Genomic DNA, 24,873 nt, shown 5'->3' with positions numbered 1-24,873 from the left:
CTAGAATTTAGTAAAGCTTCTTAACAGCTTTGAACAATTTTGATCCTCAGCAATCAGTTTTGATCCCATTCAATACCTTTATATTTCTATTTGTATAACTAACAAATCCTATTGGCCTGACCTGGAGTTGGCCTCTATGGAGCAGTTGGAGTCATAACCTGTAGGTGACCTTTTAGAGCAGTTGGTGGGGTGCGGGGGGGGGGGGTTCATGACCTGGACTGATCCCATCAAGGAATTATGACCTGGGAGGAGATCCTTTGAATGAGGTGGCACCATTACCAGCAGGCGATCTTTTGGAGCAGGAATAATTATGACCTGGAGGTGACCTTTTCAAGTAGTTGGCATGACCGGATTTTGTCGGGATTACTGGGAATTTCCCAAAGCTTTGATGTAGTTGGGCAGCTTCTTGAAGAAGTCAGAGAACCAACTTTGATTGGGATTCAGAGGAAGTGCTGTAGAATGCAGGGAAGAGGAGTCATCATACAACGAGTGTGTACAGAACAGAAACAAGCCATTCGGTTCAAGTGTACTTTGTCAGTGTTTATGCTCCATATGAGCCTCCTCCCACAGGACGTCATCTCACCCTATCAATATATCCTTCTATTCCTTTCTCCCTCATATACTTATTTAACTTCCCTGTAAATGCATCTATGCTATTTACCTCAACCACTCCACGTCATTGCAAGTTCCACATTCTCACTACTTTCTGGGTAAAGAAGTTTCTCCTGAATTCCCTACTGGATTTAGTAGTGACTATCTTATATTTATGACCCTTAATTTTCATCTCCCTCTCACGTGGGAACTTGTCTACGTCTACCCAATCGAAATCTTTCATAATTTTAAAGACCTCTACCAGATCACCCCTCAGCCTTCTCTTTTCTAGAGAAAAAAAACCCAGGCTGTTCAGTCTTTCCTGATAGTTTTAACCTCTTAGTTCTGGTATCATTCTCCTGAATCTTTTCTGCATCCTCTCCAGTGCCTCTATATTCTTTCTGCAATATGGAGACCAGAACTGTTCACAGCCCTTCAGAGTATAGGAAGGCATTCCAGGATCTCACCCGGAGGAGGTAGGTTGGTGAGGGGCACTTACTCGCTTACTTGGGGCTTTCACTCATCCAGTGCTTCTCTTTCCCTGCATCCAACCCAAGACTGGTGCCTAACGTCACACCATACACTGGTCACCACCTCGACTCGCCCAGTCTCACATCCCATTACAAAGGGAAATCACCAGGTGAGTCAGTCCTATGCAGCTGGACAACAGAGGAGAGGCACTGGGGGAGGGTGGTGTGGCCGAACCGCGTCAAAGAGTGCAGAGAGATGGAAGAGAATGAGGAAGGATAGTTTACCCAGTCAGAGAGGATGTCGTCATTTGTGGCTTTGTTTAGTGCTGTGGCTGGGGCAGAAACCTGATTGGAAGGATTCAAAGTAAAAGAAAAGTCTGCACACCTCGTTATCAAAAGGATATTTTCATGTCAGTTATCTTCCCCCTTATGAGGCAAGGGTAACGAATTTCCCAGAGGTTCGCTATCCTTCCGGGGTCAGGGACAGAGTTTGGTCAATGGTCCCCTATCTGGGATCAGGAACAGAGTTGGTCAATGGTCCACTATCTTTGATCACGGACAGAGTTGGTCAATGGTCCACTATCTTTGATCATGGACAGAGTTGGTCAATGGTCCACCATCCAAGATCAGGAACAGATATGTTCAATGGTCCACTATCTGGAGTCAGGGACAGAGTTGGTCAATGGTCCACCATCCAAGATCAGGGACAGAGTTGGTCAATGGTCCACTATCTGGGATCAGGAATAGAGTTGGTCAATGGTCCACCATCCAAGATCAGGAACAGATATGTTCAATGGTCCACTATCTGGAGTCAGGGACAGAGTTGGTCAATGGTCCACCATCCAAGATCAGGGACAGAGTTGGTCAATGGTCCACTATCTGGGGTCAGAGACAGAGTTGGTCAATGCTCCACTATCCAAGATCAGGGACAGACTTGGTCAATGGCCCACTATCCGGAGTCAGGGACAGAGTTGGTCAATGGTCCACTACTTGGGGTCAGGGACAGAGTTGGTCAATGGTCCATTATCTGGGGTCAGGGACAGAGTTGGTCAATGGTCCACCATCCAAGATCAGGGACAGAGTTGGTCAATGGTCCACTATCTGGGGTCAGAGACAGAGTTGGTCAATGCTCCACTATCCAGGGTCAGAGACAGAGTTGGTCAATGGTCCACTATCTGGGGTCTGTGACAGAGTTGGTCAAGGGTCCACTACTTGGGGTCAGGGACAGTGTTGGTCAATGGTCCACTATCTGGGGTCAGGGACAGAGTTGGTCAATGGCCCTCGATCTGGGGTCAGGGACAGAGTTGGTCAATGGTCCATGATCTGGGGTCAGAGACAGAGTTGGTCAATGATCCACTATCTGGGGTCAGGGACAGAGTTGGTCAATGGTCCACTATACAAGATCAGGCACAGAGTTGGTCAATGGCCCCGATCTGGGGTCAGGGACAGAGTTGGTCAATGGTCCACTATCTGGGGTCAACGACAGAGTTGGTCAATGGTCCACTCTACAAGATCAGGCACAGAGTTGATCAATGGCCCTCGATCTGGGGTCAGGGACAGAGTTGGCCAATGGTCCATGATCTGGGGTCAGAGACAGAGTTGGTCAATGGTCCACTATCTGGGGTCAGGGACAGAGTTGGTCAATGGTCCACAATCTGGGGTCAGGGACAGAGTTGGTCAATGGTCCACTATCTGGGGTCAGGGACAGAGTTGGTCAATGGTCCACTATCCAGGGTCAGAGACAGAGTTGGTCAATGGTCCACTATCTGGCGTCAGGGACAGAGTCGGTCAATGGTCCACTATCTGGGGTCAGGGACAGAGTTGGTCAATGGTCCACAATCTGGGGTCAGGGACAGAGTTGGTCAATGGTCCACTATCTGGGGTCAGGGACAGAGTTGGTCAATGGTCCACTATCCAGGGTCAGAGACAGAGTTGGTCAATGGTCCACTATCTGGGGTCAGGGACAGAGTTGGTCAATGGTCCACAATCTGGGGTCAGGGACAGAGTTGGTCAATGGTCCACTATCTGGGGTCAGGGACAGAGTTGGTCAATGGTCCACTATCCAGGGTCAGAGACAGAGTTGGTCAATGGTCCACTATCTGGGGTCAGGGACAGAGTTGGTCAGTGGTCCACTATCTGGGGTCAGGGACAGAGTTTGTCAGTGGTCCACTATCTGGGGTCAGGGACAGAGTTGGTCAATGATCCACAGCTGGGGTCAGGGACAGAGTTGGTCAATGGTCTTCTATCCAGAGTCAGAGACAGAGTTGGTCAATGGTCCACTATCTGGGGTCAGGGACAGAGTTGGTCAATGGTCCACTATCTGGAGTCAGGGACAGAACAGGTCAATGGTCCACTATCTGGAGTCAGGGACAGAGTTGGTCAATGGTCCACTGTCTGGGGTCAGGGCACAGCTGGTCAATTGTCCACTATCTGGGATCAGGAACAGTGTTGGTCAATGGTCCACTACCTGGGGTCAGGAGCAGAGTTGGTCAGTGGTCTACTATCTGGAGTCAGGGACAGAGCAGGTCAATGGTCCACTGTTCGGAGTCAGGGACAGAGTTGGTCAGTGGCCCACTATCTGGAGTCAGGGATAGAGCTGGTCAATGGTCCACTGTCTGGGGTCAGGGACAGAGATGGTCAATGGTCCACTGTCTGGGGTCGGGGATAAAGTTGGTTAATGGCCCACTATCTGGGGTCAGAGATAGAGTTGGTCAATGGTCCACTATCCAAGACCATGGACAGAGTTGGTCAATGGTCCATTATCTGGGGTCAGTGACAGAGTTGGTCAATGGTCCACTATCTGGGGTCAGGAACAGAGTTGATCAATGGTCCACTATCTGGGGTCAGGACAGAGTTCGTCAATAGTCCACTATCCAAGATCAGGGACAGAGTTGGTCAATGGCCCACTATCTGGGTTCAAGGACAGAGTTGGTCAACATTCCCCAGCTGCTATAAAAGCTTCACTGAGATCTCAGTTGTACCTCACATGCAGGACATGATGTGATTGTGTGGGACACAGACTGTTACCGTGGGGGCCATAGACTGTTTCAATATGGGATAGTTGTGGGACACAGACTCCTACAGTGTTCCATGCAGACTGTTGCAGTAGAAGATAGTGTGGGACACAGACTGTTATGGTGTTCCATGCAGACTGTTACAGCACAGGACAGTGTGGGGCACAGACTGTTACAGTACAGGACAGTGTGGGCACAGACTGTTACAGTACAGGACACAGATCGTTACAGTACAGGACAGGGTGGGACACAAACTGTTACAGTACAGGACAGGGTGGGACACAGATTGTTACAGTGTAGTACACAAATTATTACAGTGTGGGACACAGAATGTAACAGTACAGGACACAGATTGTTACAGTGTGGGACACAGTTTGTTACCGTGTGGGACAGTGTGAGACACAGACTGTTACAGTGCAGGACACATTGTTACAGTGTAGGACACAAGCTGTTACAGTCGAGGACACAGATTGTTACAGTGTGGGACACAGACTGTTACAGTACAGGACTCAGATTGTTACAGTATGGGACACAGATTGTTACAGTACAGGACACAGATTGTTACAGTGTGGGACACATTGTTACACTGTAGGACACAAGCTGTTACAGTCGAGGACACAGATTGTTACAGTATGGGACACAGACTGTTACAGTACAGGACACAGATTGTTACAGTGTGGGACACAGAATGTAACAGTACAGGACACAGATTGTTACAGTGTGGGACACAGCCTATTACAGTACAGGACTCAGATTGTTACAGTGTGGGACACAGACTGTTACAGTACAGGACACAGACTGTTACAGTACAGGACAGTATGGAACACAGACTGTTACAGTATGGGACACAGACTGTTACAGTACAGGACACAGACTGTTACAGTACAGGACAGTGTGGGACACAGACTGTTACAGTACGGGACACAGACTGTTACAGTACGGGACACAGTCTGTTACAGTACAGGACAGTGTGGGACACAGACTGTTACAGTATGGGACACAGACTGTTACAGCACAGGACACAGACTGTTACAGTACGGGACAGTGTGGGACACAGACTGTTACAGTACAGGACACAGACTGTTACAGTACAGGACAGTGTGGGACACAGATTGTTACAGTATGGGACACAGACTGTTACAGTACAGGACAGTATGGGACACAGACTGTTACAGTACAGGACACAGACTGTTACAGTACGGGACAGTGTGGGACACAGACTGTTACAGTATGGGACACAGACTGTTACAGTACAGGACACAGACTGTTACAGTACAGGACAGTATGGAACACAGACTGTTACAGTATGGGACACAGACTGTTACAGTACAGGACACAGACTGTTACAGTACAGGACAGTGTGGGACACAGACTGTTACAGTACAGGACACAGACTGTTACAGTACAGGACAGTATGGGACACAGACTGTTACAGTACAGGACACAGACTGTTACAGTACGGGACAGTGTGGGACACAGACTGTTACATTACAGGACACAGATTGTTACAGTGTGGGACACAGACTGTTACAGTACAGGACACAGATTGTTACAGTGTGGGACACAGACTGTTACAGTACAGGACACAGATTGTTACAGTGTGGGACACAGACTGTTACAGTACAGGATACATTGTTACAGTGTGGGACACAAACTGATAGCGTTGGAGTTTTTTGAATTTGAACGGGTCACAGGATTAAAAATGAGAAGGCTGTTAGCTCCTGGACTGAAAAGACCTCTCTCCTGTCTGCTCTCATCTCACTCTCACCAGCTTCAGAAACCATTGAAGACATGTGAACCCAAGAGAGAAAAGTCTCCAACAGTGAACAAGGTTTAAGAAGAATACTGGGCCCCAACGAAAAGTAAGAGCTGTCTACAAAGATTCTACGACAAGCTGGAAACACAGAAACAGTAATAAGAACGCCCTTCAGAGACTGCCTCAAACCTCTCTACTATATTATTCTTCTGCTCTTTTCTGTCCCTATTTGCATGTATTGCTTACACATGCTAGCATGGGTGTGTCGTATATCCTTAGGCATTAACTGAATTAGAGTTTAAGTAAATTTAATACATTTCACTTTTCTTCTTTAAACCTAAGAAAGCCTGTTTGTGCTGGTTTCTTTGCCTTATAATTGGAAAGCAGTGAACAAGGATTCAACAAGGGGGAGCTCAAAACACTGTGTGTTTAAAAATAAACCCTGTTACAATAAGACCAGGTGAAGACAGTAAAAAAGCCCTAGACACCTATCACACCTGGTCAGAACAGTACGGGACACAGATTGTTACGGTACGGAACAGTGTGGGACACAGACTGTTACAGTATGGGACACAGACTGTTACAGTACATAACACAGACTGTTACAGTACAGGACGGTATGGGACTCAGACTGTTACAGTATGGGACACAGACTGTTACAGTACAGGACAGTATGGGACACAGACTGTTACAGTACAGGACACAGACTGTTACAGTACAGGACAGTATGGGACACAGACTGTTACAGTATGGGACACAGACTGTTACAGTACAGGACAGTATGGGACACAGACTGTTACAGTACAGGACACAGACTGTTACAGTACAGGACAGTGTGGGACACAGACTGTTACAGTACAGGACACAAACTGTTACAGTACAGGACAGTATGGGACACAGACTGTTACAGTACAGGACACAGACTGTTACAGTACAGGACAGTATGGAACACAGACTGTTACAGTATGGGACACAGACTGTTACAGTACAGGACACAGACTGTTACAGTACAGGACAGTATGGGGCACAGACTGTTACAGTATGGGGCACAGACTGTTACAGTACAGGACAGTATGGGACACAGACTGTTACAGTACAGGACACAGACTGTTACAGTACAGGACAGTGTGGGACACAGACTGTTACAGTACACAGACTGTTACAGTACAGGACAGTATGGAACACAGACTGTTACAGTACAGGACACAGACTGTTACAGTACAGGACAGTGTGGGACACAGACTGTTACAGTACAGGACACAGACTGTTACAGTACAGGACAGTATGGAACACAGACTGTTACAGTATGGGACACAGACTGTTACAGTACAGGACAGTATGGGACACAGACTGTTACAGTACAGGACAGTGTGGGACACAGACTGTTACAGTACAGGACACAGACTGTTACAGTACAGGACAGTATGGAACACAGACTGTTACAGTACGGGACACAGATTGTTACGGTACGGAACAGTGTGGGACACAGACTGTTACAGTATGGGACACAGACTGTTACAGTACAGGACACAGACTGTTACAGTACAGGACAGTGTGGGACACAGACTGTTACAGTATGGGACACAGACTGTTACAGTACAGGACACAGACTGTTACAGTACAGGACAGTATGGAACACAGACTGTTACAGTATGGGACACAGACTGTTACAGTACAGGACACAGACTGTTACAGTACAGGACAGTATGGGACTCAGACTGTTACAGTATGGGACACAGACTGTTACAGTACAGGACAGTATGGGACACAGACTGTTACAGTACAGGACACAGACTGTTACAGTACAGGACAGTGTGGGACACAGACTGTTACAGTACAGGACAGTATGGAACACAGACTGTTACAGTATGGGACACAGACTGTTACAGTACAGGACACAGACTGTTACAGTACAGGACAGTATGGGACACAGACTGTTACAGTATGGGGCACAGACTGTTACAGTACAGGACAGTACAGGACACAGACTGTTACAGTACAGGACAGTGTGGGACACAGACTGTTACAGTACACAGACTGTTACAGTACAGGACAGTATGGAACACAGACTGTTACAGTACAGGACACAGACTGTTACAGTACAGGACAGTGTGGGACACAGACTGTTACAGTACGGGACACAGACTGTTACAGTACAGGACACAGACTGTTACAGTACAGGACAGTGTGGGACACAGACTGTTACAGTACAGGACACAGACTGTTACAGTACAGGACAGTATGGAACACAGACTGTTACAGTATGGGACACAGACTGTTACAGTACAGGACACAGACTGTTACAGTACAGGACAGTATGGGACACAGACTGTTACAGTATGGGGCACAGACTGTTACAGTACAGGACAGTACAGGACACAGACTGTTACAGTACAGGACAGTGTGGGACACAGACTGTTACAGTACACAGACTGTTACAGTACAGGACAGTATGGAACACAGACTGTTACAGTACAGGACACAGACTGTTACAGTACAGGACAGTGTGGGACACAGACTGTTACAGTACGGGACACAGACTGTTACAGTACAGGACACAGACTGTTACAGTACAGGACAGTATGGAACACAGACTGTTACAGTACAGGACACAGACTGTTACAGTACATGACAGTTTGGGACACAGACTGTTACAGTACAGGACACAGACTGTTACAGTACAGGACAGTATGGAACACAGACTGTTACAGTATGGGACACAGCCTGTTTCAGTACAGGACACAGACTGTTACAGTACAGGACAGTATGGGACACAGACTGTTACAGTATGGGACACAGACTGTTACAGTACAGGACAGTATGGAACACAGACTGTTACAGTATGGGACACAGACTGTTACAGTATGGGACACAGTCTGTTACAGTACAGGACAGTATGGAACACAGACTGTTACAGTATGGGACACAGACTGTTATAGTACAGGACACAGACTGTTACAGTACAGGACAGTGTGGGACACAGACTGTTACAGTATGGGACACAGACTGTTACAGTACAGGACACAGACTGTTACAGTACAGGACAGTATGGAACACAGACTGTTACAGTATGGGACACAGACTGTTACAGTACAGGACGCAGACTGTTACAGTACAGGACAGTATGGAACACAGACTGTTACAGTATGGGACACAGACTGTTACAGTACAGGACACAGACTGTTACAGTACAGGACAGTATGGGACACAGACTGTTACAGTACAGGACACAGACTGTTACAGTACGGGACAGTGTGGGACACAGACTGTTACAGTATGGGACACAGACTGTTACAGTACGGGACACAGACTGTTACAGTATAGGACACAGACTGTTACAGTACAGGACACAGACTGTTACAGTACGGGACAGTGTGGGACACAGACTGTTACAGTATGGAACACAGACTGTTACAGTACAGGACACAGACTGTTACAGTATAGGACACAGACTGTTACAGTACAGAACACAGACTGTTACAGTACAGGACAGTGTAGGACACAGGCTGTGAAGATTTGAAATTATAATGACCTCATTGCTGTTTGTGGGGCCTTGCATGTACAGATAACAGTGACAACTTTTCAGAAGGAATTCAATCTGCATAGTTGCAATTTTGGACATCCTGAGGAATTGAAAGATGATTCATAACTGCAACTCCAGAGACAGGAGGCAAAGTCATGAATGGGAATAGGTCAGCTTTGTTTGGACTGAGTAAGAGTGGAGTAAGAGAGGGCAGTCACACCAAGTGGGTGACAGGGGAGACCACAGGAAGATGACCAGTACATCCAGCTCTTCTACTCTCTCGCTCAATCGTGGAGTCATCCAGCATGGCAGGATCAGGGTAGACAAAAACATAGATCGATACAAAGGGAAGAGTACTGGGTGAGACACAGAACAGCAGAGACGAGCAGCTGGGAACTAAACCATTGGGATACATCCTGAATGAGCAGCTGGGTCACTCTGAGCTCCCTTTGTTTCTCATCTCCTTCTGGGAAACTAAAGGTACAGGAGGATCCCACAAGAGAAGTCCATCGTGCCCTGTCAGGAGGAACTCAGAGTGAAGGAAGCCCCATGGGAATTGACAGAAAAGCCAGTGCTAAATGAAATGCAATTGCTAAAATAATGATTCAGCAAAGCCTTCAATACCTTCTCAAATTTTCTTCACTGAAAGGGTTGTGAGCCTTTGGAATTCTCCACCCCTGAGAGCCGCAGATGCTCAGTCGTTGAGTATAGTCAAGAAAGACATCAATAGATTTTTGGACTCCAGGGTAATAAGGGGATATGGAGGATAGAGTGGCAATGTGGAATGGAGGTCAATGAATGGCAGTGAAGGCTGGAGGGGCTCTGCTACTCCTATTTCTTATGTCCTTATATGTCCACCTACTCGCCAACACCCAACTGGTCTGGGCTATTTGTGGCCTATTGCCATTCAGTTTAAATGAAGTCAGGACACAGGAGATGGTCACCATGCCATTATCAGCTCATCGGTGCAAACTCAGCCCAAAACCAACAGGGCGTAAGTTCCTTCCCCCAGAGAGTGCGCTGAAAAATGGACAGGACAGTAAGAAAGTTGTTCATTGGGTGTAATGGAGGACAGACCTCAGTCACACCCACCCACATAAATACTGTGCCAATATTAGGTGTGCAGTGGCAGGAAATCTAACATTGTCTTAACTATGGGTCTCTTAACACTGTGGGCTGGATTCTGTGCAGGAGGTGGGGCTCCCAGCACTAGCCCAAAAAGGTGTGGGCACCCCGCCTCTGCCTTTTTGTATCCCCAGATCCCAAACCCCACCCCGAGAGCGATCCTCCCGTCTTTTGGTGTCAAGGTTTTAGGAGGCGGCATCCCTGTCCCTTTAAAGACTGGGATCCCGCCTCCAAGAGGAGATAGCCAATCACAGGGCCAGCAGCTCAGCAAGCTCAGCAGCGGCACTGGAAGCAGAGATAACTGCCGGTACGGTAAGGGCCTCAGATACAGGCCCAGCGATGGAACCCCAGACCACAGGTAGGTGAGACTGAGTCTCCCAGCACTGACTGCGTGTATGTGTAACAGGACTGAGTGTCCCAGCACTGACTGTGCCTATAACAGGACTGAGTGTCCCAGCACTGACTGTGCGTATAACAGGACTGAGTGTCCCAGCACTGACTGTGCGTATAACAGGACTGAGTGTCCCAGCACTGACTGTGTGTGTATAACAGGACTGAGTGTCCCAGCACTGACTGTGTGTGTATAACAGGACTGAGTGTCCCAGCACTGACTGTGCGTATAACAGGACTGAGTGTCCCAGCACTGACTGTGCGTATAACAGGACTGAGTGTCCCAGCACTGACTGTGCGTATAACAGGACTGAGTGTCCCAGCACTGACTGTGTCTATAACAGGACTGAGTGTCCCAGCACTGACTGTGTCTATAACAGGACTGAGTGTCCCAGTACTGACTGTGTGTGTATAACAGGACTGAGTGTCCCAGCACTGACTGTGTCTATAACATGACTGAGTGTCCCAGCACTGACTGTGTGTATAACAGGACTGAGTGTCCCAGCACTGACTGTGTCTATAACAGGACTGAGTGTCCCAGCACTGACTGTGTCCATAACAGGACTGAGTGTCCCAGCACTGACTGTGTGTGTATAACAGGACTGAGTGTCCCAGCACTGACTGTGTGTGTATAACAGGACTGAGTGTCCCAGCACTGACTGTGTCCATAACAGGACTGAGTGTCCCAGCACTGACTGTGTGTATAACAGGACTGAGTGTCCCAGCACTGGTTGTGTGTATAACAGGACTGAGTGTCCCAGCACTGACTGTGTGTGTACATAACAGGACTGAGTGTCCCAGCACTGACTGTGTGTGTACATAACAGGACTGAGTGTCCCAGCACTGACTGTGTGTATAACAGGACTGAGTGTCCCAGCACTGACTGTGTGTGTACATAACAGGACTGAGTGTCCCAGCACTGACTGTGTGTATAACAGGACTGAGTGTCCCAGCACTGACTGTGTGTGTACATAACAGGACTGAGTGTCCCAGCACTGACTGTGTGTGTATAACAGGACTGAGTGTCCCACCACTGACTGTGTGTGTATAACAGGACTGAGTGTCCCAGCACTGACTGTGTGTGTATAACAGGACTGAGTGTCCCAGCACTGACTGTGTGTATATAACAGGACTGAGTGTCCCAGCACTGACTGTGAGCCTTTCAGAACCCCCCATTCCTGACCCACTTCAATCCCTGTTCCCCACTGCTCTCCAGGGGCATGGGCAGGGAAACCCTAATCAGGGAACAGGGGTGGAGTGTAAAGGACTGCTCAGGTCAGCAAATAAAAAACCTGACCCGAACCCGACAGAACCATACCTTAATTCCATCGTGCCGCTTTTGGATGGATGGATTAAGGAAGCTGCAGCGTGAGCGTGATGACGTCATTGAGACGCTCACTGCGCAGACTCAGAGTCTCTCTCCCTGACGTTCTGGAATCCAGCTCAGGTAAGTTTTTTAAACTTTTATACTCTCCACTCCAGCAGAGCAAAATGCAAGACTTCCTGTGCGGGTCCGACCCGACCCAGACTGACCCGGACCCGAGCCCGAGCCCGAAATCCGGACCCGGAGGAGGGACCCAAACCTGACACCTGTCGTCAGGTCCCGTCGGGTTCGGGTCGGGTAGCAGGCCTTTAGTGGACAGTCACTTCCATACAAACACTATCTCAGTGAGAATAGGGTTCAAATTAGTTTTGTTGTTGTCCTTTCAGAGTGTAACTGAAGTTCTTTCGCACAACAATAATTACCGAGAAACCTCAAAATGAGACTTTTCCCTTTTGAGAAGAAAAACAAAATTGGTTTCTGCAAATTCTGATCGGCAGTAACTCTGTACACACTCTCTCTCTCCACAGTGCTTCCAATACAATCGGCTTGTTTTGCTCTTATTGTCTATTGAGAGATGGTAGAGAAGCTTCAACCATTTCTAATTTCCAAACAGCAAACAAGCCCTACATCCTACAGCAACAACAAAAAGGACGGGACAAGAAAGGGAAAGTTTAATGATCAGTTCCGAGCAGCAAAAAGGAGTCCTTCCTGAACTCTGTTTGAGAGTGGGAGGGAAATGCCTGAATGTTAATTGGCACATTACTCAGTCACCCCTCACGGGTGAGGCTGCAGTGGACAGGGAGGTGAAATCCATGTCCCCTCCGACTTGACTATGACCAGGGACAAAAACACAAGCAGAGGACACCAGCTCCGGATCTACGGTAACTCCCTCTTAATCTAGTGTGCGTATGTCAGGGCATGGGTTTAAATCTCACCAGAAGAGAGAGACACACACACAAAGCTGCAAATAAATACAAGGATACAAGGTTAACAGGACTAGCTACTGACTTTCTGTATTGCTATCTGTTCCCCTCCTTCTATCTGCCCTCCTCCGATCTCTGTCCATCACCTCCTATTGCTCTGTATCTCTCTCATCACCACTGATACCTCCTCCGCTTTTTTCATCTTTCCAACACAAATAATTCACAAGCTCATCTACTTTGCTGGGCTAATTCATTGTAGTTAGCCATTGACATCTCCCTTTTTTCCATGCCGAGGGAATTAGATGATATCCTGCGAGGCTGGGGACAAGATAACGTGACAAAGGCTACAAAGGAACACATATTACAGGGCCATGTCTATAACTGAATGAAGGCCCTTTTAATTCCCTTCTTTTTGTATGTGCATGTGTCGGTTAAATGGATAAAATGAAGACGAGAGTCAGAATCTGATCCGTTGCTTGATCCTGCCAGGAGTGGGATGTGTGGGAAGGTGGAGGCTGTGAGGGCTGGAAGGGACAGAGAGAAGGAGAAAGACAGGGTAGAAGGAGGGAACAGGGTGGAGGGTGAGTAAGGGAAAGAAGCTCTCTCGCACAAACAGTACATTCATTGCTGAAAATAATGTCCTTGAAATATTGACCATGTCAACAGGCTTCCCGAGCCACATGACTCGTGTCATCCAGCACCTGGTGGAATGTCCACCTTCTCACGACCTCCATTTTCCAGTGACCTCCAGCTCTTCAGCTTCCAACACAAAACCCCTCCCACTCCCTCGCCAAGGTCACACGGGTCGGGCCGCCCTTGCCTTGTAACTTAGCAGTAATTCATCAGGCTGAAAGCAGGCTAAAAAGATGGGGAGGCGCACAGAGAGAGACACACACACACAGACACACACACACATAGACAGAAAGAGAAAGATACACACACAGACACACACAGCTACACACACAGAGACGCAAACACACAGAGACACACACATAAACACACAGAGACACAAACACTGATACAAACACATAGACAGAAAGAGACAGAGAGAGACACACACAGAGACACACAGAGCCACACACACACAGAGACACAAACACACAGAGAAACACACAGAGCCACACACGCACACACACAAACACAGACGCAAACACACAGATACACAAACACACACGCACACAGAGACACACACAAACAGACACACACACATAGACAAAGAGAGACACACACATAAACACACAGAGCCACACACACTGGTACAAACATACACAAACAGACACACACACATAGACACAGAAAGAGACACAGACACACACACAGAGCCCGAGACACAGACACACACATAGACAGAGAGAGGGAGAGATACACACACAGAGACACAAACGCACAGAGAAACACACAGAGACAAATACACACACGCACAAACACAGACACACACACAAACAGACACACAAACACAGACAGAGAGAGAGACACACACACAGACAGATACACAAACACACACAGAGCCAGACACAAACACACAGGCACATACACACAGACACACTGACACAGAGACATGCACGCACACACACATACACACGCACTCATGCACTGACACGCACATACACACAATCAAGCACAGACACACACAGGCACACTCACACACATATACACACACGCACAGACACACACACTCAGATACATACACTCTCACAAACACACACACACTCATGCACAGCTACACTTCCACAAACACACTCAGAACAAGGAAAGATTTGCTATTCCGACAGCTGTCACACAAGGCAAAAGTGACTCCAAAGGAAAACTCTCCCTTGTTAAAACGGAGAGCAGCTGCAGACAGCAATTACACCAAGTTTTTTTTAAAAAAGAGTCAGTTTTCCTGTCAGGTGTAACATGCCGTCCACAGGCTGGAGCTGATGCAACATGAATGAAAGAACACACAGTCGCCTACTTAACCCTCACAGTGCTGAGCGTCTCAGTGAACAGGGAAAAGCATTTCCCCGTTTACCACAAACCACAGCAACAGGATATAGGGCAGAGAGAGAGAGAGGGAGGGAAAGAAACAGTAAAGAGGAGTAAAAGACAGCGAGAGAGAGAGAGAGGGAACATGAGTGTAAGAGAGACACCAAGAGTAACAGCAAGAGAGAGACAGGGGAATACAAAGAGAAAAGAAAAAGTAGGAGAGAGATGATCAAAAAAAACGAGAGAGGGGAAAAAAGAGGAAAGGAAGGGAAAGTGGGTGGAGAGAGCAGCAAGAGAGAGAAAGGGGAGGAAGAGAGGAAAGAAGAGAGGGTGAAGAAAGAGAGAGGGAGGAGACAGAGAGGGAGGGGGAGACAGGGAGGTGGGAGGGAGGGCAGGGAGGGAGAGAATGGGTGAGAGGGGAGGAAGAAGAGGAGGGAGAGAGGAGAGATGGAGGGAAAGGGGGAAGGAGAGAGGGAGGGAGAGAGGGAGGGAAGGAGAGAGAGGGAGGGATGGGAGAGTGGGAGGAGGGAGAGTGGGGAGGCAGAGTGAGGGGAGGGAGGAGGCAGAGAAGGGGGAGAGAAAGTTGGTTAGAGAGAGGAAGAAAGAGTGGGGGAGAGAGTGAGGGGAGGAGAGAGAAGGGGAGAGGTGGGGGGAGAGAGAGAGACGGGGAGGGAGAGAGACGGGGAGGGAGAGAGATGGGGAGGGAGAGAGGGGGAGGGTGAGGGGGGAGGGAGAGACGGGGAGGGAGAGAGGGGGAGGGGAGGATGAAAAGAGGGGGGAGAGAGTGGAAGGAAACATGAATCGAGAAATGTAAAAGCAGAAGTCATGAGAGATGTGTGTGTGTTTGCCTGTGTGAGTGTTTGTGTGAGTGTGTTTGCCTGTGAGTTTGTGTGAGCGTGTTTGTGTGTGTGTTTGCCTGCGAGTTTGTGTGAGAGTGTTTGTGTGTGTGTTTGTGTGTGTTTGTGTGAGTGTGTGTTTGTGTGAGTGTGTGTTTGTGTGAGAGTTTGTGTGTGAGTTTGCCTGTGTGAGTGTGTTTGCCTGTGAGTTTGTGTGAGTGTGTTTGCCTGTGTGTTTGTGTGTGTGTTTGCCTGTGAGTTTTTGTGAGTGTGTTTGCCTGTGAGTTTGTGTGAGTGTGTTTGTCTGTGTGTTTGTGTGAGTGTTTTTGCCTGTTACATGACTGAATAAATTCCAATCACGGTTAAGATTTCTTTCTAGCAAAGGTCCTCCAGGATTTGAAGCGTGTCACAGAAACATCTCCCAAGTTTCTTTTCATAGAGTAACCCCAAAAGGAGTGGGGGTTGGGACAGTGAGTAGCCCCGACACTGACTGTTTGGGAATGCCAGCAATCAGACACACACACACTGTTGAAAACTGCAGGTACACACACAGCAAGAGTGCAAGGAGCTAAAAATGAAGGTCTCCACGTTTTAAATGGCCTGCTCTGTTGTGTATCTGCATGCATGTGTGTGTGTGTGTATCTGTGTGTATTAGCATGTGTGTCTGTGGGTGTCTGCATGTCTGTTTTTCTCTGTGTTTGTGTACCTGTATAAATGTCTGTGAGTGTGTCTGTTTGTGTTTATCTAAGTGCGTGTCTGTGTGCATGTGTTTATTTGTGGGTACCTGTATGTGTGTCTGGTGTGCCTGTATGCGCACATGTCTATGTGTACACATGCCTCTATGTGCCTAACTGTGTGTTTGCATGTTTGCCTGTGTGTGTTTGCCTGTCTGTCTGTCATGTGTGTGTATATCTGTGCATGTGTCTTGTGTGTGTTTCTGTGGGTGTGTTTGCTTGTGTGTGTGTGTTTGCTCGGTGTATGTGCATCTGTGTGTTTGTGTGAGTGCATTTGCCTGTGTGAGTGTGTTTGCTTTTCTGTGTGTGTTTGTGTGAGTGTGTTTGCCTGTGTTTGTTTGTGTGAGTGTGTTTGCCTGTGTGAGTGTGTTTGTGTGAGTGTGTTTGCCTGTGTGAGTGTGTTTGCCTGTGTGTATTTGCCTGTGTGAGTGTGTTTGTGTGAGTGCGTTTGCCTGTGTGTATTTGCCTGTGTGTATTTGCCTGTGTGAGTGTGTTTGTGTGTGTATTTGCCTGTGTGAGTGTGTTTGTGTGAGTGTATTTGCCTGTGTGAGTGTGTTTGTGTGAGTGTGTTTGCCTGTGTGAGTGTTTTTGTGTGAGTATGTTTGCCTGTGTGTGAGTGGAGATTGGACACAAAATGATCTGGTGTTCTTCAAAACAAAAGATCTGAAATCCTTTCAGAAGGATACAAAGCCTCTTTGAAGTGTTTGAGCAGCATTATTTGCATATTTTATTAATTAAATATTAGATGTCCTTGCAGATGTTCTGTGACTAATTCTTCCAGGAAACAGTGTGAGAGATTTCTCTCAATCTCCTGCACAAATAGGCACACTGAGAGACACAGTGTTGCCTGGCTGATTATCCGATTCACTGAGTTTTTCTTCCCCTTTCCCTTTCTCTCTCCCCCCCGTTTCCCCTCCTTTCCCTCTCTCTCCCCTCCCCCCCCATCTCTCTTGCCGCTCGTTCACTCCCTTCCCTTGTCCCCGCCTCATTCCTCTCCCTTCTTTCTCTCTCTTGTGTCTGTCGGTGCTCTTGCTGAAAGTTTGAAGGTGGGTTATGCTGACCTTGTAGCCTCGTCAGGAGCACAGCAAGGGTCGAACTGCCTGCAGACAGACGCACTCTGCGTTTACCAGACACAAACCTTGAGAGCAAAGTGAAGGACGTTTGGAATCTCTTCAGAGGTTATTGTGCTTGGGTCGCTTCCTCCACCGCCGCCTCCCCCCCCCCACCCCCCCACACTTCATGATTTACAATTTATCCTTTCTCACTCTTAACCAGTTCATTGCTGGTGATCAGTGAACTCAGGGCAATGATGGATGGTTCAAACGGGATCTGATTTCCTAATTCATCCTCTCAGTTTTATTTGCCCCCTCTCCCTTAAAGAAGGTTCTCTCGCATCTCCTTTACAATGCACACATGCGCTTACACACACAGACACAGACACACACACACACACAGACACAGACACAGACACACAGTTACGACTGATGTTGGAGGAGCGCATAGTCTTTTCTAGTTCCACTTCCCCACAGCAGCACATATTTAATTATTGACCCAGTTACTGATGTGGTCAATCATATACTCTACTCTTTATCCCAGAATAAAATCTACCAACCAGGTTTCTTTAATAAACAACAAAATTATTAGTTTATCAAACAAGACTTAACCAGTTATGAAGCAAAGCATTAACACACATATTGAAACATTAAAGTTCCCTTTACCTTAGCCCCTCACACACACTCAACACACACACTGAAAACCCCCCAGAAATTCTCTCTGTAGAGGTCAGTTACCAAAAAACCCCCCCAAAAAAACAAGAATACTTTGGCCAAATACTTGCTAATTCTTGAAGTAAAAAGAGATGTGGAAGGAAGTCAGTTGTCCCTTTTTGTCTGGCATCCGGGTATATGGAGATGGGTCACTAGGATATTTTCAGAAGCAATTTATTATGGAGATGTTGAGAAATCGTCTGATAGGCTTTGCAGGAGACATGTGGTATCAGGAGTTTCAGCCAGCACACACTCGAATCGCAGGGTTTTTCCAAAAACAGGAGGACAAAGGAGCTGACACACTGGCCTTCTCAGGGTCTCTTAGAAAGTTGCTGGCAAAATGAGCTGGGGTTTCTTTTCCCTTGGCAGCAAAACATCAACTGTCTTGAAAACAGTTCACACCCCAACTGAACTGAAAAGATATCCAAACCCCAAACAGAAAGTCAACCTCCTGACCTCCATAAACGTTGACATGTGGCTTCTCTGTAAACATCTTCCCCAGGTCACCAAGGTTTCTGCTGTTTATTGAGCTTAAAGCACATGATTTGCAGCAAAGGTTGTTTTCAAACAACATCTCAAATGTCCTTTCAGTGAATTTTGTAAAAAAAAACACATCCATGGAATTTTTTCGTTTTAAAACACAAGTCCTCAGAAAAAACTTAACAAAAAATTGAATCATTTTCGTAACACACATACACCACACTGACATACACACACACATACAGGTCATGTTACAGTTGTATAGAACTTTGGTTCGGCCACATTTGGAATACTGCGTGCAGTTCTGGTCGCCACATTACCAAAAGGATGTAGATGATTTGGAGAGGGTGCAGAGGAGGTTCACCAGGATGTTGCCTGGTATGGAGGACGCTAGCTATGAAGAGAGGTTGAGTAGATTAGGATTATTTTCATTAGAAAGACGGAGGTTGAGGGGGGACCTGATTGAGGTGTACAAAATCATGAGAGGTATAGACAGGGTGGATAGCAAGAGGCTTTTTCCCAGAGTGGGGGATTCAATTACTAGAGGACACGAGTTCAAAGTGAAAGGGGAAAAGTTTAGGGGGGATATGCGTGGAAAGTTCTTTACGCAGAGGGTGGTGGGTGCCTGGAACGCGTTGCCAGCGGAGGTGGTAGATGCGGGCACGATGGCGTCTTTTAAGATGTATCTAGACAGATACATGAATGGGCAGGAAGAAAAGAGATACAGACCCTTAGAAAATAGGCGACATGTTTAGATAGAGGATCTGGATCGGCGCAGGCTTGGAGGGCCGAAGGGCCTGTTCCTGTGCTGTAATTTTCTTTGTTCTTTGTATACACCACACTGACATACACACACACACACACCACACTGACCATACACAAACACACTAACACACATACACCACACTGACATACACACACACACACACCACACTGACATACACACACACACACACCACACTGACATACACACACACCACACTGACCATACACTAACACACATACACCACACTGATACACACACACCACACTGACATACAAACATACCACAAACCAGGGGTCGGCAACATGTCCGGACATGGACACCAGTGCCCATGGTAAACAATTTTGAAGTCCGTGGCTTCCATCTGGCTGGCCAATCCTCTGACTGACAGCGGGTTGCCCGTGGCTCGGCTTTGATTCACAGTTCTCCTATTAAAGTGTAGGTCAGGCAGAGGCGGGACTGCGTCTGACAGTCGGCGGATGCCTGACTGTGATTGGTCACTACTGTGACTGACAGCGGGCTGCCTGGCAGGATGAGCACTGATTAGCGGTTCACTGGGCAGGCACTCTGGGATTGCCCACCCCTGCTGTTTTTGCGCTGTTAAGGGAGTGAGTGGGAACGGCTGCTGCTGGGTAAAGGGAGAGAGAGGCCGAGGGGAGAGCAGGAAGCGGGACAGCACAAAGCCAGAGACGCAGTACGGAGTGGCGGGAGCATGCTGAGAGTCAGGCAGCCCTGCAAACAAGCGCCGGCCCAGGGAGCGGAGAGGGGAGGGGGAGAGGGGGATGGACACAGACGGTGGGGAGAGATATTTGGACACGGTGGCGGGAGAGGGGGACGGACACAGACCGGGGAGGGGGGGGTGGCGGTGGAGGTGGAGAGGGGGATGGACACAGACTGGGGGAGTGGAGAGGGGAATGGATACAGAGGGGGAGAGGGGAATAGACTTAGAGAGGGAGGGTGGATGGACTGAGAGGGGAGAGAGGGATGGACAGAAGGGGAGAGGAGGATGGACACAGAGAGGGCGAGGGGGATGGACAGAGGGGGAGAGGGGGATGGACACAGAGAGCGGGAGGTGGGGAGAGTGGGGGGCGGACATAGAGAGGGGGAGAGCAGGATGGAAAGAGAGGGGGAGAAGGGGATGGACACAGAGAGGGAGAGAGGGGGTGGACCACAGAGAAGAGAGGGGGATGGACACAGAGAAGGGGAGAGGGGTCTGGACACAAAGAGGGGGATGGACACAGGGACGGGAGAGGGGGGTGGGGGATGGAAACAGAGAGGGAGAGAGGGGGATGGACACAGAGAAGGGGAGAGGGGGATGGGCACAGAGAAGGGGAGAGGGGGATGGGCACAGAGAAGGGTGGGGGATGAACACAGAGAAGGGGAGAGGGGGATGGACACAGAGAAGGGTGGGGAATGGACACAGAGAAGGGGAGAGGGGGATTAGCACAGAGAAGGGGAGAGGGGGATGGGCACAGATAAGGGTGGGGTTGGACACAGAGAAAGGTGGGGGATGGACACAGAGAGGGAGACAGGGATGGACGCAGAGGAAGGGATGAACATAGAGAGGGGAGAGGGGGATGGATACAGAGAGGAGGAGAGGGGGATGGACACAGAGGGAAGGGGGGGCTGGACACAGAGAGAGGGAGAGGGGATGAACACAGAGAAGGGGAGAGGGGGATAAACACAGAGAAGGGGAGAGGGGGATAAACACAGAGAAGGGGAGAGGGGGATAAACACAGAGGGGGATGGACACAGGGAGGGGCAGAGGGGGTAGACAATGGGGGAGAGGGGGATGGACACAGAGGGGGGAGAGTGGGATGGACACATTGAGGGAGAGAGTTCACGATCACCCCTGACAGATGGACATCTATCCGAATTCGCCACATTGCTACACTAAATGTGTGGGCAGACATTGACTACTTGTGTAAGCAAAAACAATGCCTTGTACCTCACTAAACCGTAAGAAATGTGTTTTAAATCGGACTGTGTTTTGATGGCATTAGATTGGCTATACACTTTATATACAGATTAATTGCCTCCCTGTCTATGGCTGAGTCAATAATTTAGTCAAACGTCCCTGGTACAACATGTTGGTGCCTAACCCTGCCACACACACCACACAGACACCGCACACACACATACAGCACATATCATACACTCAACTCAGACTCACACACCACACTGACACACGTACACACACACACACTTATGGACACACACTCACACTACACAGATACACACACACACCACAGCCACACACACATACATGAAGAAACGTGCACACCACACAGATACTCACAGAAATATGCACACACAGATACACAGACACACAGATGCACACGCACAGACACAGACACATAGAGAGACACACAGAAGGAACAACAACACTGTTGGTGTAACTATCCCACATGGACTGCAACGGTTCAAGAAGGCTGCTCACCACCACTTTCTCAAGGGCAATTAGGCATGGGCAATAAATGCTGGCCTAGCCAGTGAAGCCCACATGTGATGAATTAAAAAACACACAGACACACATGCACACAGATAGATACACACACAGGGCCTCACACACCCCTACAAATTTAACCATGCACTGACACACACACAAACTCCCAAACATGGACACAATCACATACTGAGAAACTCACACACACAGCTCACATACACTGACACACTCGCACACATTAACAAACTGACAAACTCACAGACACAATTGCACCCACTTGCACTAACTCACAAACATACATATGCACACACTAACAAAGTGACACAAACACACATGCTACTGTTGTAATGTTGGGGGAAAGTGTACAAAGTTCTAAAGAAACATTCCTGCGTTCTCTTAAATAAAAGCAAAATACTGCAGATGCTGGAAATCTGAAACAAAAACAAAAATATTGGAAATTCTCAGCAGGTCTAGCAGCATCAGTGGAGAGAGAAGCAGAGTTAACGTTTCAGGTCTGTGACCTTTCATCAGAACTGGCAAAGGTTAGAAAAGAATTAGGTTTTAAGCAAGTAAAGGGGAGGGGGTGGGGGAAGAGGACAAAGGGGAAGGTGTTTGATAGGACAGGAGAGATTAAATAACGAAGCTGTCCTGGGACAAAGGCAAAGCGTTTGTTAGTGATTGTGGTGTAAGACAAAGCATTAGTCCAGAGAGAGTGTTAATAGCAGAATAATGAGCAGCTCTGACTACATGAAAAGCAGACACATGGTTAAAAAATAAAATATTAAAAAAAGGCCAGTCATGCTCTGAAGTTATTGAACTCAATGTTCAGCCCGCAAGGCTGTAGAGTGCCTAATCGAAAGATCGTGTGCTGCTCCTCCAGCTTGCGTTGATGTTCAGTGGAACACTGGAGCAGACCAAAGACAGAAATGTGGGCATGAGAGCAGAGGGGAGTGTTGAAATGGCAAGCAACCTGAGGCTCAGGGTCATGCTTTCAGATTGAGTGGAGGTGTTCCGCAAAGCAGTCACCCAATCTGCGTTTGGTCTCCCCAGTGTAGAGGAGACCACATTTTGAGCAGCCAGTACAGTACACTAAATTGAAAGAAGTACAAGTAAATCGCTGTTTCACCTGAAAGGAGTGTTTGGGGCCTTGGATAGTGAGGTAAAAGGGCAGGTATTACACCTACTGCGACTGCATGGGAAGGTGCCGTGGGAAGGGGACGAGGTGTCGGGGATACTGGAGGAGTGGACCAGTATGTCGTGGAAGGAACGATCCCTTCAGAATGCTGACAGGGGAAGCGAGGGGAAGATGTGTTTGGTGGTGGCATCATGCTGCAGGTGGCGGAAATGTCGGAGGATGATTCTTTGGATGTGGAAAGTGAGGACAAGGGGAACCCTGTTGTGGTTCTGGGAGGGAGGGGAAGGGGTGAGGGCAGAGGTGCAGGAAATGGGCCGGACACGGTTGAGGGCCCTGTCAACCACAGTGGGGGGGGAATCCTCTTTGAGGAAAAAGAAAGACATGTCAGAAGCGCTGTTGTGGAAGGTAGCATCATCAGAGCAGATGCGTCAGAGACGGAGAAACTGGGAGAAAGTAATGGAGTCCTTACAGGAGGTAGGGTGTGACGAAGTGTAGTCAAGGTAGCTGTGGGAGTCAGTGGGCTTATATTGAATATTAGTAGACAACCTATCCCCAGAGATGGAGACAGAGAAGTCGAGGAAGGGAAGGGAAGTGTCAAAGATGGACCATGTAAAGGTGAGAGAAGGGTGGAAATTGGAAGCAAAGTTGATAAAATTTTCCAGTTCGGGGCGGGAGCAGGAAACGGCACCGATACAGTCATCAATGTACTGGAAAAAGATGTGGGGGATGGGGCCTGAGCAGGATTGGAACAAGGAATGTTCGACATATCCCACAAAAAGACAGGCATAACTAGGGTTCATGCAGGTACCCATAGCAACACCTTTTACTTGAAGGAAGTGAGTGGAGTTGAAGGAGAAGTTGTTCGATGTGAGAACAAGTTCAGCCAGGCGGAGGAGGGTGGTGGTGGATGGGGACTGGTTTGGCCTCTGTTCAAGGAAGAAGCAGAGAGTCCTCAAACCGTCCTGGGTTGGGATGGAGGTGGAGAGAGATTGGACGTCCATAGTGAAGAGGAGGCGGTTGGGGCCAGGAAACTGGGAATTGTCAAAATGACGTAGGGTGTCAGAAGAGTCACGGGTGTAGGTGGGAAGAGACTGGACCAGCGGAGAAAAGATAGAGTCAAGATAAGAAGAAATAAGTTCACTGGGGCAGGAACAGGCTGAGCAGCACCTGATCTTTCGATTAGGCACTCTACAGCCTTGTGGACTGAACATTGAGTTCAATAAGTTCAGAGCAATACTGGCCTTTTTTAATATTTTATTTTTTAACCATATGCCTGCTTTTCATGTAGACAGAGCTGCTCACTGTTCCGCTATTCGCAGTCTCTGTGGACTAATGCTTTCTCTTTCACCACAAGCATGAACACACTCTTTGCCTTTGTCCCAGGACAGCTTTGTTATTTAATCTCCCTCTGCCCTATCAAACACCTTCCCCTTTGTCCTCTCCCCCACCCGCTCCCCTTCACTTGCTTAAAACCTAATTCTTTTCTAACCTTTGCCAGTTCTGATGAAAAGTCACAGACCTGAAACATTAACTTTGCTTCTCACTCCACAGTTGCTGCCAGACCTGCTGTGTATTTCCAGCGCTTTCCGTTTTTGTTCCTGCGCTCTCTTCTCCCTTGCTACTTCCTGCGTT

At 48.1% G+C, this 24,873-nt stretch overlaps 1 protein-coding gene across 2 annotated transcripts in view; it reads right to left on the bottom strand.

The window, feature by feature from the left end:
- nrip1a (nuclear receptor interacting protein 1a) overlaps nucleotides 1-24,873 on the bottom strand; it is a 129,575-nt gene that overhangs the window by 63,821 nt on the left and 40,881 nt on the right. The window lies entirely within an intron of this gene.

This window comes from Heterodontus francisci, chromosome 10, assembly GCF_036365525.1.
Source record: "Heterodontus francisci isolate sHetFra1 chromosome 10, sHetFra1.hap1, whole genome shotgun sequence".
NCBI lineage: Eukaryota > Metazoa > Chordata > Chondrichthyes > Heterodontiformes > Heterodontidae > Heterodontus > Heterodontus francisci.
Note: the sequence above shows the minus strand (reverse complement) of the source record. Positions and strands in the feature narration are given on the sequence as shown.